Raw genomic sequence first — 14,870 nt, 5'->3', positions numbered from 1 at the left:
TCAGTCTGGGAAATTCTTTCCCCAAGCCAGGATCACACAGGAAATCAGGAGTTTTTCATTACATACCATGGGATTTATGTGTGAACTGCTGGTTTATAGATTAGTAAAGCTTGTCAGAGCACAGTGAATGCCTGTGGAGATTGGGTGATCATGAGCGATCAATATGTATGTAACCTGAGCTCCAAATCAGAAGGATCTGTTAACTTCAGTAGGCTGCTCTTCTACTGTTATGTATCATAAAGCTAATTAGTAATAAAATAATCACATCATCTCTTGCTTATATTTGGACCCTGTAGCACCTGTAGCTGATTCTGGAAACGCTTAATCTGTGTGATAGGCATCCTAGATAAAACACTGAGCACCCTAAGAGTGCTGGGCTCCAGGTCGGTACATTGAAAACGGAGGATGCTGGCAGATGTTTGCTGCTAGAACAGATGTGCTGGTCTTAATACATTATTGCTTATTTGCTGATGCTTAGTGCCTTTCTTTCAACGAGAAGTGGCGAGACCTCTGAGTGCTTCTCATCTGCTTTGGTATAAACTCTGGTATCTTGCCTTTAGCTGCTGTTGGAGGTTGTTCAAACTGAGCCTGGCTGACTTCTCTGTGGAATAGATGGGGGTCTCACATGGTTCTTTAGCTCATGTTTTGTAAGGAGTAACATTTCAGCAGAGACAGAAACAGATGTGACAACTTAGTGTGACTTAAAAAATAGCAAAAAACATTTTGTGGGAAGATGGCTGCCATGATCTAGCTCAGAATGATAACAGGGAACAGCATTACTGTTACATATACCTACAAAACCACCGTTGACTTAATAACCATACATCTTCCTAGTTTATAACTCTTTGAAGTTATCTTAATCAACCCTTGGGATTCCTAAAGCTTGGAGTTAATTGAAAATATACTTCATTTTCAATCTGCACATTTTTCTCAGCAGCATTTACAAAGTATACCAATTTATATAGCAGCTTCAGCTTGTGCTACAGTTCCACAGAGAAGTAAAGGAGCAGCATCTTTGCAACTAGGAAAATAAGTAGCGGAGTTAAAGAAACAAATCCGGTGCTTCAAACATATTCCCTAGACTTCAAATACACAGTGTTTCTTTAACACAGATCTGGTTTTGGAGCTGGGAGTGGGGCATATATTTCAAGAGATGCCAGAAATATCTACTTACGGGAGACTGTGTGGTACCGTGGCCAATGTTTGGAAGAAAAAAATGTAAACAGCTTAAAGCTAAAATATTATGTGATTACTTAAAAAGCAAAGAGTGTTTAATTTGTAATGTTGCATGCTTAAATTAATGGAGTTAAGAATATACTGCTAATCGGCGTGACAATTCAGTGGAACCGACCATCTTGATGTACAGCTCGTGTGTCATTCAGTTCTGCTGTCTGATTCCACAGGATAATTTAAAAAATAATAAACACTTGAAGGTTTGAAAAAACATGGTTAGTCTGTTTCCTAAATATTTCTTAAATACCCTGCCTCAGCCATAAAAGTAGCTCTGAATTGCTTCTGGAGGTTTCTTGCTTGAAGGTTAGGGGCATTATGTTCTTGTATTGTGTAGACTGCCTGCATGAGTTGCTGCAAAGTTCATTATACTGCTAAGGCTGTCAGTGGTATTTATGGATATTCATGTGCAGTGAACCCTTGAACCTGAGCTGGTCATCTGAGCATTGCTTGTAGCTAGAGCTGTGTTTATGCTTAACATTGGTAGCAGTATTTAATTGGTGCCTAGGAAAAATAATTGCAATTTGAACTCAGTCGTATAGTAGACAAGGGATTGTCCGAATGCCAGGCTCACAGGAAGGATCGTCCTTCTCATACCGGTATTACTTATTAGACTTCTGTTTCCAGAGTTTGGAAATGAATATGGGACAAGTATATAGTTCAAACTGCATCGTGTCCCACTCCCACTGAAATCAGGGCTGGCAAAAATTGCATTATGAAATTAATCCTATTTCAAAAATATTTTCCAGGCATTTTTTTCATGTCAGCTGCAAATGGGAGAAAGGGTGATGATGCCATTTTGCAACAGAGAGGAGCAGAGATCTCGCCTCGTACTCATCTGAAGAATTTCTAATTCAAAGTATTGCTGCTAAAGTTTCAGTTCTCATAATATAATATCAGATGAGAAAATCCTGCGTAACGTCTGGTATGTCAGCAGAACTGTTATGGTTCTGAGCCTGGTGGGGGGATACGTGTCTTAGGAGTTGCATTTGGAGCTCTCCTGCCAGTGCAAAGGGAGTTTATATTTCTGTAACTCTAGTGGGGATTCCTTTGGCTTGACACAATCCCGGGAATGTCTTTCAAACCATGTGCACACACAGAACAGATGGCTTGCATGGGAAGCAAGAACTACTGTTCAGCATGTCAGAGTTTATGGGTTTTTTTTCCCATATCTTGGTAGTTTTCTAAATCGAAATGAGGGGAACAATGTCTTGATTCTCTTTCCCCACCTCTCACTTTTCTCATTTTCCTGTCAAATTCGAGGTAAAATGCATTTCTCAGATTTTGAGGGTAGGGTGGGGTTTTTTTGAGCTTAAAATTCATTGCTACTGAGCATGAGCAGTTGGAATGAATGCTGAATTACTGAAACTAAGCCTTAGTGGAGAATTAGACTATACAGGGCATTATTTTCTTCCTCTTGGACACCAATGCAATCTGACCAAAGCTCAGAAATGTGATTATTGACAGAAACATAGCTGCATATGAGAAATCATCTTTAGAATGTAATGCGTTTTGCTTGTAGTTTGATTAAATATGATCATTTTGTAGTATCATATAGCAACATCAATGAGTGATATGTTGTGATAGAATATGATATGAAGTGATCGCATAAGATAACTATAGACAACGTTTTGCCTGATTTTCACACTCTTGCACTTAAAAGGTTGTCACTATAAATAGACAGTTAAATAATAATTTTGCTGTCCCTTGCAAACATTGACTTGTTAAAGGTCTCTGCTTTCCTATAACCATGTGTTTGCTTTCCAGGTCTTGTGGTCTTATAGGAAATCATTTCCTTTTTGGCTACAGAATAGCAGTAAATAGAACTATTGCTTTTATTGTGTTACCCACACCTCTGGACTTTTGTCAGTCTGGCAGTCAGTATCTCATACGTTTTGGTGATAGTTCTGTATCTTGATTAAAAAAAGATGAGAACAAGCAACCGGATAAAGGAAAACAAGACAACTTAAAAAATGTGATGTGTAGATATCTTTGTAATAAAATCAAGATTTGACCTTGAAGATGTTTCCTAGGTACTACAAAGAACAAAGCTGTAAGTTAATACTCAGCTGAATATACAATAATGCATTACAGTCTAACATTAGAGAGAAATATAAGAGCGGTTTATTTTAATTCCTTAATTGAGAATGTATCATTATGAAATTATTACTTGGATACCACTTGTATTCATATGGAAATGTGTTTCCTTTTATTAGCGGGTCAATTTGTTTGACGATATTACAGAATTGTGGGTGAATTTTAATCTGCTAACCCTGTGTCATGTTGATACTGTCCAGCTACATGTTTTAAATAAGCTTGTGACTTCTAGTGTCTAGTTCTTATTTTCCATCTGAATATTTGCAAGTGCTGAGTTAAATGTATTATTTACAGCCAGAGAACTGAATTTCCACATTGTAAAGAAGCTACGTCAGAGAAGATATAAAAAAATAGATAATCCAAAATTAACCGAAAATGTGGCAAAACTGAATCTAGACATGAGGTACATATTATGTTAAATCTGAGTGAATGTAATAGGGATTGAGAGCATAAAATTGTAACATCTGTCTCAAACACATCTCCTAAAAGTGGGGAATCATGCAATAAGTTGCATTTCTGTGTTTGTTTGGGTCGTGTTAGATTCTGGAGTCTCCCATCAGCTTCTAGCTTTCATTTGAGAGCATGAGAATTACCACAGCCTGATGATGGTTAAAGGTCATTGAGGGACAATGAAGATCCCAGATTTGCTTCAGCAGTTGAACTGACCACTCAGATGTTGCTAAATCATCCCAGCCAAGCAAAAATTACAGGCACTACACTTCAGCTTCTATCTTGCTTGGAATTTTTGGCAGAGGTGGATGGAGTTGCATTGGAGGTGGCAAAAAAACCCCAAACAAATATTAATTATACTTGGGGAGTTTAGGGGGTAGAAGTTTAACAAGCTCCCAAAAGCCTCCTCTAATGCATCACTGAGTGGCCCGTGCTGGTTCATGGAATAAACGTGTTTGTATGGTTTTGGTGGATGCACATGCTGCTTTTCGGAGATTGGGCAAAATTCCTGTTGTGGCACCAGAGCTGGCAAGAGCCAAGTGATTATTATGGATTACTCAAGCAGCGCTTTCAGTGATGACTGACCAAGGTGAGTCCAGCATTGTAAGACTTGCGTGATAATTGCTGGGTTGGTTATTCCTGACCAGATCAAGCACTTATTTCAGTTGCAATGAGTGGCTGGGATCTCACCGGTGGGCAATCTTCACTTTAAGAGCATATAGAAATGAAAAAGTATGTTACTGCACCATCCAATGAGGTTTATATCCCTAATCGTATTTCCCTTGTCTTTTGAGAAGCGTATTTGTTCAGTGGATGAAGCTGGAGCTTGCAGACCAAGGCAATGCCCTGATGGTGCCCTGAGGCAGAGGAGGTGGTGGCAAGACCTGCAGACTTTCAATGTAGTGAGATTTGCAACCATTTCAATCTTAAACAAGGTGTTACAATTACACAAAAAGTCTTCATCAGTGAAGTCTCAGACATCAGAACTGTCCTCAGTGATGAATGCATAGGTTGTACCATTAATATTTGCTCCCTTCCACACTGAGATGTAGGGACAATTTTCACCATGTCAGATAAATAAAACGTAAACTGCAGCAGCAACTCAGACTGCAAACAGCCTACGCTGTGTGCTCTCAAGGGAGTATGTTTTTGAAGGGCGAATTCTGCATAACCCTGTGTTTCATGCTTATTGAAAGTGCTAGCAGAGCAATCATAAAAAGTGACACCCATATTTATGGCTTAAATAAGATGATCTGTGCTTTGATCCTGTAAATGTTCTGCCCCTGAGCTTCGTTCCTTCTTATGGCTTGGGGTATCTTGCATCCCCTCCTCAGTCCTTGGTCTCTCTGCTGTGACCCTCAGCAAGAGAGCACCAGTCGCTGCTGCTCTGGGTGTGGAACATGCTCATTAGGGACCTGGTTTGTGATTAACAGCTAATTTTACATAGGCCACCCTAGAGCTGTTGGAGACAAATAAATCACTGCAGAGGTGTCCTGGATTTAAGCCTCTGAAAGGCCTATTAAAATGTTTGTTATCCAGTTACCTGAGCTGGCCAGCCCTTTCTAAAGAGGTTAAACTGTCTTATACATTTTGCATTGCCCGTTTTGGGTGGGTTTAGGCAGTCAAGCTGAAAATGTAGTTTTTGGCAGTTGGAGCAGGAAATGTGCATTTGCCACATAAGTGCATGTAAATAGGGAAAAATCCCATGAAACTGCAGTTGATGAGACCATGCACAGTGGAATGAAAACTGTTTTGATAGGAGTGGTTCATGCTATAGAACTTTTTGTAACATAGCCTAAAAATTGTTCCTGTTCCATTGTAGAGCAGCTTGAAACATCCCTGTTTTTCTTGCTTTCACTCCCAATGTCTCACTTGCAGTCTGCTCATCAGCAAGGCTTTTTTGTGGAGGTCCCTCTCCTTGAAAAATGCTTTCAGGATGCCCAGAGCATGCCTCGTAAGATGTGGTAGAAGACACATCTATAAAATAAAGAGGTCTCTTTTTGTCTTGCTTTTGTGTCACGCTCTGTTCCCCCTCGGGAGGCTCACGTCCCATTCTTGGGAATGGTTGAGATGTCTGAGCAGCCAACTTGGTTGTGGAGCCTCCCTGAGAAAGCGCAACTCCCTGGCTCCCTTTGACATGAATACTTCCTAGGCTAGTGGAGAGACTTGTCTACATTTAAACAGAATGATTTACATGTAAAGGAGCTTGCTAAGTGCATGATCTGTTTTATGTGTAAAATATATCAGGAACCACACTTTTAATACTTTTTCTCAGCTGTAGAGAGAGACAGCAAAGAGAGATGCTGTGTCTCCAGATTTGCTCCAGCTCCTTGCTTGGGGCCAACCTTTGGTTCCCTGCACCCTCTGGCTGCTGAGGGTTCTTTGGGTGACTTTTTTGCACAGCGATTGCTTGAACAGCCAATACTTGCTCCGCTCACTCCGGTGAAGGAAATCCTGTATGAACTGGAAAGTGTTAGAAAGGATTTAATGAGATTGTCATGAACTGTTACTTCACCAAAAAAAATGTTAAACCCACAAGCAGCTGTGCTGTGTAACTGGGGACAGGTGGAAGAATGTGAAGGACTAAAGAAGCTCTCTACTTATTTAAAGAGGCAGAGCCAAGGGTGTTTTGGTTTTGTTTTTAATGTTTAATATGCTTTTTGGCTGAGAAAACACCAACAAGCAACCAAAACCTTCCACCAAGAGAAGGGATACTGTTGAAGTCAAATATCTTAACATGTAAATTTACTTTTAATAACAGTGCAGAAGTAAGCAATACTGAAATTACTGCTTGAAAAGTCAATAACACAGTGGACTGTGCAAGCTTCTACTTGCCTTCAGGTCCATCATTCCAGTCAGAAGTGACTCAGAGAGGTCATTTTGTGTCCACATCACATTAAGGACTGCTTTGAGGTTTTGATGAGTCTTCTGTTGTATTAAAAAGAATTTAGTAGTAATGGAGTGATGTTTGGTGGATTGTGGTTGTTTATTATTATTATTATTAGTAGTAGTAGTAGCGTTTCGGTTGGTTTGTTTGTTTTTCCTAATATGTGCTTGTGGTAAACCTGTAAATACAGCTGAGATTTATTTTGATGCCAAGTACTGGTTGTGCTCTTTGGGACACTGAAGTAATGAAATGCGATTGTTTTCTGCATGTTTGGTTACTTCTGTGGTCTTCGTGCATCTGTCATTATAGGAAAGTTATAGTGGGTTTATATTATGGTGTTAAACTCCCTGGAGACCTGGGTACCCAAAACTCATGTGCCAGTGTTTCTTCAGGGTGCTTTGCTGTGAGGTCCAACCTATAGAGCAATGTGATTGCAAACAGAGGAACATGTTGTTCGCTCAGTAAAAAAGGTATTTCAACTGGAAATTGTTAACCAGTAAGTAAGTGGTATGGGAGAAATAAATATCCTCTGCAAGCATTTATTGTCAGATTTATTTTAGCAGATTCCTATCTTGAATTTGTGGGAGACTTTCCAAATCCATCAGACATGCATTTGGGGTGAGGGATGGCAATAAATCTACGTCTTTGTCCATTTATTGCTTGGGAGGATAGCTGGGAGGCTGACATGCAAACTGTGGTGAAAGGAACTTCCAAAATATGAAAACATATACTGATAAGCTATTGTACCAAAAGACTGTGCCATAACTTTTTTAGTGAGAGCACTTTATGTTATAAAAGCACTACCTATTATTTTTGTGCATGCTTAAAACCAATTAGCATATTTTTTCTGAGTTATAAAAGAAGACAAAATTTATGATAGAATGGCTTAATGATCTAGTAAACCTGAACATTTCATGCTTTCAAATTTGCATGTTTGCTGGCATTACAACCACCTTGAACGGTCTCTCCCAGCGGGGAGGTGGTTGGTTTGCCCAGTGATGGTCGAAGCAGAAGCTGATATGAGCAGAGACACACACGTGTGTTGCTTAAGCTCCCTAACGGCGTGCCGAAAATAGGACTGAGCCCCTCTGCCCTTGACCCTCTCTCATGGCCAGGCCAGAAGGCTAAATTTAGGTGTCCAGGTGGCGAAAGGGGCTGCAGAGCAGTTGCTGGGCTCCTGGGGACAGAGGGTTTGGGCCCTCCAGGGAGGCTGGATGTGGATCTCATCGTGTGAATTACAAGCTTTTTGAGGGTAGTTACAGCCCTCTCTTTGCTCTCTTCCCCTTCCCAATCATCACACAGAACCACCCATCTCTGTTGGTTTTGCTCTTCTGTCACCTTGCAGCCCCGTTCTCCAGTATTGAGAGGGAAAGGAGAAACTGAGATTTTCCATTAACCAGGAAGGCAGTAATAAGCTACTTCTGGAATTGGTTTTAGATGCGTTAGGCTTTGGAGGAAAGAGTTACTTCAGAAATGGAAAAAGTCGTTATCTAAATTAGCTTAGATCAGAAGTAATCAAGTGAAACTGCTGAAGTGACATGAGTAGGCAGGTTAAATCTGTTTGGCAAATGCACCTTGTCGAATATGAAACCCTGGTATATGTCCTTAATGTTGGATTAACTCTGAGTACAAAAAATATCTTTCTTGTCCTCTTGAACAAGTCAATGGAATCTTCTGCTTTGCACACTGAGAAAAGCAAATAAAACATTTGACTCCAAGCAACAGATAGAGCTGATTTCTGAAAGTGACAGAGTCGCTGGGTGACTCTGGCAACACTGTGTTTGTGTCTGGCCACCTCAGCTGACAAAAAGCTGCAGCAGAGATAGGTGGGTGAGTACAATACAAGATGAAGTATCTCCTAGAGGAGTGAGGAATTCAAAATTTGGGGGCTGGTTAGAGAAGACTTCAATAAGAGGAGACAGAAGGAAAATAAAATACTACATATAAAAAGAGGAGGCAGATTGGATTCTTCCTTTTAACCTTTTACATAATAAAAGACAGGAGACATCCCAATGAAATTAAAAAGCAATGAATTTAAAAATTAATAAAAAGCAAATACCTTTTATTGGAGACAGGAATATAGACAAGGCATGTTATATGACCTTTTTGGGGATGTCTTTAGCCTTTAGCTGTGGTTTTTGTTTTGCCACAGTGTTAGGCATATGAACACAAGCCTGCTCTGGTTCCACAGCTGGGGAGATACGTGGCTATGGTCATGGTGGTCACACAGATATACCACCGTGAGTGCTGTGTTTTGGGGGCTACCTTCCGATTGGAGTATCATGTAAAGCTCTGTGCAGGTTCCCATTGCAAGATAAGGCAGAATATGAGAAAACACTCTAGTAGTTTCTGGTTTATTAAGTCAAACACGTGTTCAAGCTCCTGTAACTTTCTTAAATAAACACCTTTTACGATGCTGACTCCTTATTGAAATATAGTCAGCCTAGCAAGGAGCTTTAGTAAAGGTAAAGATGCGTTGTTCCCTTGCACATTTAGATTTTGATCCAACTTGTTGGAGAAATGTGCTTTTATTCTATAATATGGTAATGCATTTGAAACCAATAGGAACTTTTAATGGGGTGAGCATCTATATGTGTACATCTGTGTGCATGTTTAATAATAGAAATTCATTTATTTTTATAAAAGTATTGCAAGTTTTAACTCACATTTATAGGCATGTTTTTAACCAAGGGGAAAAAAAAATACGCAGACCAAATCATATTAGGCTGGGTAGGACCTATTAGTGCAACGATGAATTTTTTGAAACCTTGTGATCCAAACACCATGTAGCCAAAACCTTTCTGATGAACACTTCCATTAAGAATGAACACAGCTTGGTAGACAAGGCACTTGGACTTAAATTTCATCCCTTAGCATTCCACGATGAGATGGGTGGTTTGCTGTTTGTATTTTAAAAAGAATATGGTGCACACTTGATGCACAAGCACAGCAGATCCTCACCAGGAAATGTACCTCTTGAAGGCAGTGAGGGCCTGAACTGCTAGGAATGACTTAAATGAAAATTTAGAGAAACTGGTAGTGGATTTCCACAGGCTAGCATCTTGGATATTGTCCCTTTAATTTGAAATTGCTAGATCTTCTTGTGCTTGAAAATGATTTCTTTCTCAATACACTTTTCTCATACCTTAATCCAAATATCTTTTCACCTCTTTTGGAGGTGTGCTGCTCCTTTTCTCAAGGATCAGTTGCTTTTCACATATAGCTGAGAAAGAGATGGTTTATATTGGAAAAACAAACAAATAAACAAACAAAAACCAAAACCAACCAGCTCTGGAAAAGCAGCAGAACTTCCCCTAATGAGAGGCATCCTACTGCAAACTGATCTCCCGAACTGCAGCAACAAACCCTCCATCACTGAGAGCACCTAAAACCAAAAAAGACAGAACACGCTGAATGCTTCAGGGCATCCCATCCAAGACTTTGGCTGATGAGTGTTTGCATTTTGTACTTACTCATTCCCAGTCATATGAAAAAATGCCTTAGCTCACTGCTATTGCTGGAGAGACCAGCTGTGGAAGGAAGTTGACATGACATAAGTAGGTTTCAGAGTTAACAAGTGTGTCCCAGCAAAGCAAATCATACCTTGTTTTGAGAGTAATTTAATGTTGTCTACAGATATGGGGAATAAAAGGTGTTTGAGGGGTTGGGTATGATGGTTTATTTGGGTTGTTTCCTTGTTTCCATGAAAGTTTGCAGTCTAAAGAGTCAGTTTTGTCTGTTAGGATGACACCTTATGAGTTTAGACTTTATAAATCAAGCTGGGCTCTGCTAGCAAGTACATTTCAGAGCAGCATGTGCATCACCTGCTGTGTGCGCTTATTTCCTTCTGGCTCTCATATTTGAAAATAAACTTGCAGCCTGAAACAGAAAGTTTATAAAACTGGTTGTAATTCTTGTGAAATCAGGAAAGTTTAAGCAGAGGTGTCCGTCATTGCAACAGATGAAATGCTTTAGTGCTTAGTGATGTTTATAATACATTCTTACAAAAGCACCCATTATTCGAGGCAATCAGTGTATTTGTGTGTGGTGAACAACAGGTTGGTGAGTTCTTAAGGACGTGATTTACTTTAAGACATGTTCTGAAATTATTCCATTTTTAGGAATGATTTTGAGAAACTACTTTGTAAATACGTGGTGAATAAGAGAAAGAAGGGGTTTGACTGTTTGGCCTTTTTTTTTTCCAAAGGACCTGGCAAGCCCTTTGTTTGCTTTCCCTCCTCCCTACAGTCTGCCCCTCTGCCCCAATTTGTTCAAGCCCAATTGTTGCCCATGGTAACTGCGGAGAATTTGTTGAAAAGCACACTTTTAGAAGACAATGGGCCTCAAATATACTGTGGCACAGCTTTAAACTTTATTAAGTCTGCCTTGGACAAGCCTCTCCTCTCCCGAGTTAAAGGGAAGAAAAGTTTGGCAGCTTCCATGCTGTGAGCGTGATTGATGCCCAGAACATCTGAGGGACTTTTGTGTCCCGCCTGCTCTCTATGGGTGCATAATGTGTGAATACTCAAATAAGGTCAGCCCTTATCAGATGTAATCTGGGCCTGAAAGCAGATCAACGGTGACAGTCATACCCCATAAGCGAGAACACAAATCATCCTTGCATGCTTTGGACAAGTTATGGGATTCGCTCCCTTTTTGCTCCTGTTTTACCCTTTGCAAATGGGGAGGAGGTGGCAGAGGGGAGGGGAAATTTTGGCAGATCTCTGGAAAAAAGAAGGAAAGAAAGAAAACACAGAGGAATACGTGCCTGGAATACTAGATGGTCCCTTCAGCAGAGGGATGAGTTTTTCCAGAGATTTCTAAGCACTTCAGAGCTTCTGTTGTCTGCCTATCCGTGGGTTCCAATGCCTCAGTTTTACAAGGTGGAGTGAAAGCACCTTTTTATTCTTCTCGAGCTTGTCCTTCGTGAACGGGAACACCGCGTTTCACCACAAAGAGAATGAAAATATTGGAGAATAGTGCTGTAAAGAATTAATTTCTACAGGCTTACATGGAGAAAGCATCACTAAGGGGGTTTTGTCTGAAGGACGAGCCTTTCGCTTGTGGATATTACTTATTGTAGTTTAAGGACTGAATTGGGTTTTTTTACTAGGAAAACAAAAAAAAGGAGAGCAGCAGTGAAATGTTAATTTAGAATTTTTTGATTCGTGCGTCTGCTTAGAAAAGGATTTTAACGGGCAAAGAGCTTTTACAGAACACAAAATATATAGGAAAATAGCATAATTAACAGGAAGAAATCAAAGATACGATTACATCATTGATGACATTAACAACTATGGAAACAATGATGTCATCCTCTATGATGTGAACGTATTTTTTCAGCATTTATGATAACCTGAACATTTTATTTCCATTTTCAGAAATATGTCCTTATCAGGGCAATAATTTGCAGTACTTTTGTTTGCTTACATTCCCTATATGAATAAGTGTGTAATATTGATGTATGGCCTGGAATTGATGGGAAGATCCACACTGCCAGCCTGCCCACAAACCCTGTAATTACAGGACATTATTGCTTGTTTCATTTAGTTATTTTGCTCGGTGCTCTAATAACAACATGAGTGCCCTGTTCCTCATTGAAAATACTCAATAATACAAACTCCTTAGTTGCAGCTCACACCTTGAAGACATCAGAAAAACATGAGTAGGATGTGTGTCCGCAAACAGATTCTTCCCTTTGCTTCCCATCACCGAGCTGTCACCTCTTTGCTCTGCCAAATGGGTATTATTAATGGTATTATTCATGTTAAGGTCAGAAAATGATGCCAGCAGATGATAAAGTGTTGCTCTAAGGGGTTTTTTTGTGCTTATTAGGAGGGATTGGGAAGGAAATATCAAGCATGCTTTGTGAAGACAGCATATAGATTAAATACGTATTTTATAATTAAGGTGTTTTTTTCCCTGGAAAATTGATATGTGTGGAGGAAATCTGTAATGAGGACTCATATTAGAAAATAGTTTAGACACTACCATGTTACTTTCTTGCTTTATATTCCAATGAAAACACCTGAGAAAGGCTGAAAAATTACATTCAGCTAAATGATGTGTTCCAATCACATGCATAGAAATGTATATCGGTGTTGCAGTTGTATTGTAAAATGATGTAGTAATCAAGCAGGTAATAGAGTTTGAAACAAAAAGATGAGGAAAGAAGAATAAATTCCATACATCACTGGGAAGGCAAGGGTGATGCTCATCACAGGTCAAGGTCTGGTTTATGAATACCGTGGCCAAATTACTCTCTCTCATGTTAAGCTGACTTTTATTATGTTACTACTAGTTGTTGCATGACAGTTGCTAGGCGGCCTCTTCAGAGATTTCCATTTCATGAAACATCATCAAAGATGTGGCTCTTCCCTGGAAAGTTTCTGGGGGATCACTTCTTGGAGCAAAATACCATTGGAAACATGGTGGTGGAATTTACCCACTGAGATGCCAGGCTTCTGATAGCTATAGCAGTCCAGTGTCAGTGCAGAACTGAGCAAACATAATAAAAAATGAGCTAATGAATCACAAAACCTACTTTTCTCATTCTTATACGTAAAAATAGTAATGCTGTAATAAATAATGGCCGCATGTTGATATAGATTTTATTTGTAAATACGCAGTTTATCTCTGCTTTTGTGGGTTGTTTTTTGTGGTTTTGTTTGCTTTCGGTTGGGGTTTTTTGTGTTTGTTTTTTGTTTGTTCAGTTTTCTCAGTGGTAATTGGGAGTCTTTTTTATTGCAGTGTGTCAGTCTGTAATATCCTTGTTATATTGCTGTATTCCGTGTTTTAGGGGTCTCACTCATGTTTTGTTCAAGAACCTAGATCACATACTTCTGCTCTTTGATGTCATAACATTTGTTCAAAATACTTGTTCCTGTCCTAAGGGGCAGATGTGTAAGTGGGTTGTCTTGTGGTTTTGCATCCAAGGATGCTACCTGAGCAGCTGTTCCCTGGGTGAGTGATGGAGATTGGTGTATCACTTGAAAGTAATAACTTGCTGAGCAAATAACAAGGAATTATTAACACAGAAGTCTAACCGCTCTAGCCATAGAGTGGATTTGTTTTAGTTTACCCAGAGGAGAAGTGACACAACTGCTGTGCACAGTGTGTCACCCTCAGGGGTGAAGTTAAATCCATGTGCACGCCTGGTTCACTAACAGGCTTACAGGGAACTCATGCACCGCACATATGTTGAAGCAGCTCATTTAGTACTTGAAGAATGACACCAGCTTAGAAAGTGTTTATAACAGTTGTCCAGTGAAAAGCAGTTCATGCTGCAGGGAGGGTGCCTTATCTTAAATAACGCCGTGCAGAAGCGGAGCTGTGTTGGCCGGCTGCTCCCCGTTATTGCTTGCGAGCTCTTTCTGCGTGTGAACGGCTCGCATGGTGTGGTCCCTCCACAGGCAAAGCCAATGTTTGATGTGCCAAAGCCTGAAGCGGTTTGACGGGCCGGCTCTGGCTTCCTTGCGGGGCAGGGGGAGCCCAGGGGTCCCCGCTCCCCCTCGGGGCAGCAGGGCGGGCAGCCCCACGCTGCCGTCCCGCCTGCCCTTTTGTTGCCGAGCGCCGGGGCGGGGAGGGAGGGGAGCCCGGCGGGTCGCTGCTCGCCTGGCCCGCTCCCCCCGGCCCGGCTGGCGGAGCGACTGGGAGCCGGAGGAGAAGGGGGCGCGGCGAGGAGGCGGCCGGGACCGGAGGCCGGTGCCGTGGAACGGGGGAGGCGGCGGGAGGAGCGGGGGTGGCCGCGGCGCCTCTCCCCGCAGCGCTGCTCTGGCCGCACGCCCGAGGTGAGCGGGGGGGAGCGGGCTTGGGGAAAGTGTCTGCAACCGGGGGGGGGGAAGGTTTTTTAGCTCAGGACTGTGGTTTTGGTTCTCTGGGGGGTGCGGGTGATGCTGCGGAGGCGCTCGGCTCGCAGGAACGGCCGGCGTGATTGGGGCGGCGTGAGCAGCACCTCCCGGCGCTGTTTGCTTTTTGGTAGCACAGCCTGGGACTGCTAGCACCGCTCTAAGAGAAACTTTGAAAGCAACTGTGTTAAACCTTTAGACATCTCAAGCGTTTTAGGTTTATGCGTTTTGCAACTTTTGTAACTTTTCTGTCTCTTAGTAGCGATTTTTTTTTTAAATCGTAACCGTAGAATAAGAAACATTGCGCTGGTTTCATGGGAAGACTGAACTTGTTCATGCTTCAGTTTTGACAGAAAAGC

The 14,870-nt window shown here is 41.2% G+C and overlaps 1 protein-coding gene across 6 annotated transcripts in view; it reads left to right on the top strand.

Moving 5' to 3' along the window:
• The window catches only part of BMPR1B (bone morphogenetic protein receptor type 1B), a 203,302-nt gene that overhangs the window by 120,991 nt on the left and 67,441 nt on the right, over nucleotides 1-14,870 (top strand). The window contains exon 1 of one of the 6 annotated variants that reach the window (XM_065837457.2): nucleotides 14,211-14,454. The exons of 4 other annotated variants lie outside the window; for them this stretch is intronic. The gene's annotated coding sequence lies outside the window, so the exon portion shown is untranslated. Of the gene's footprint in view, nucleotides 1-14,210; nucleotides 14,455-14,870 lie in introns of those variants that run through there. One more of the 6 variants, XM_071808251.1, reaches the window with a different exon arrangement.

The sequence above is a fragment of the Patagioenas fasciata genome, chromosome 4 (genome assembly GCF_037038585.1).
Source record: "Patagioenas fasciata isolate bPatFas1 chromosome 4, bPatFas1.hap1, whole genome shotgun sequence".
NCBI classification, from domain to species: domain Eukaryota; kingdom Metazoa; phylum Chordata; class Aves; order Columbiformes; family Columbidae; genus Patagioenas; species Patagioenas fasciata.
Note: the sequence above shows the minus strand (reverse complement) of the source record. Positions and strands in the feature narration are given on the sequence as shown.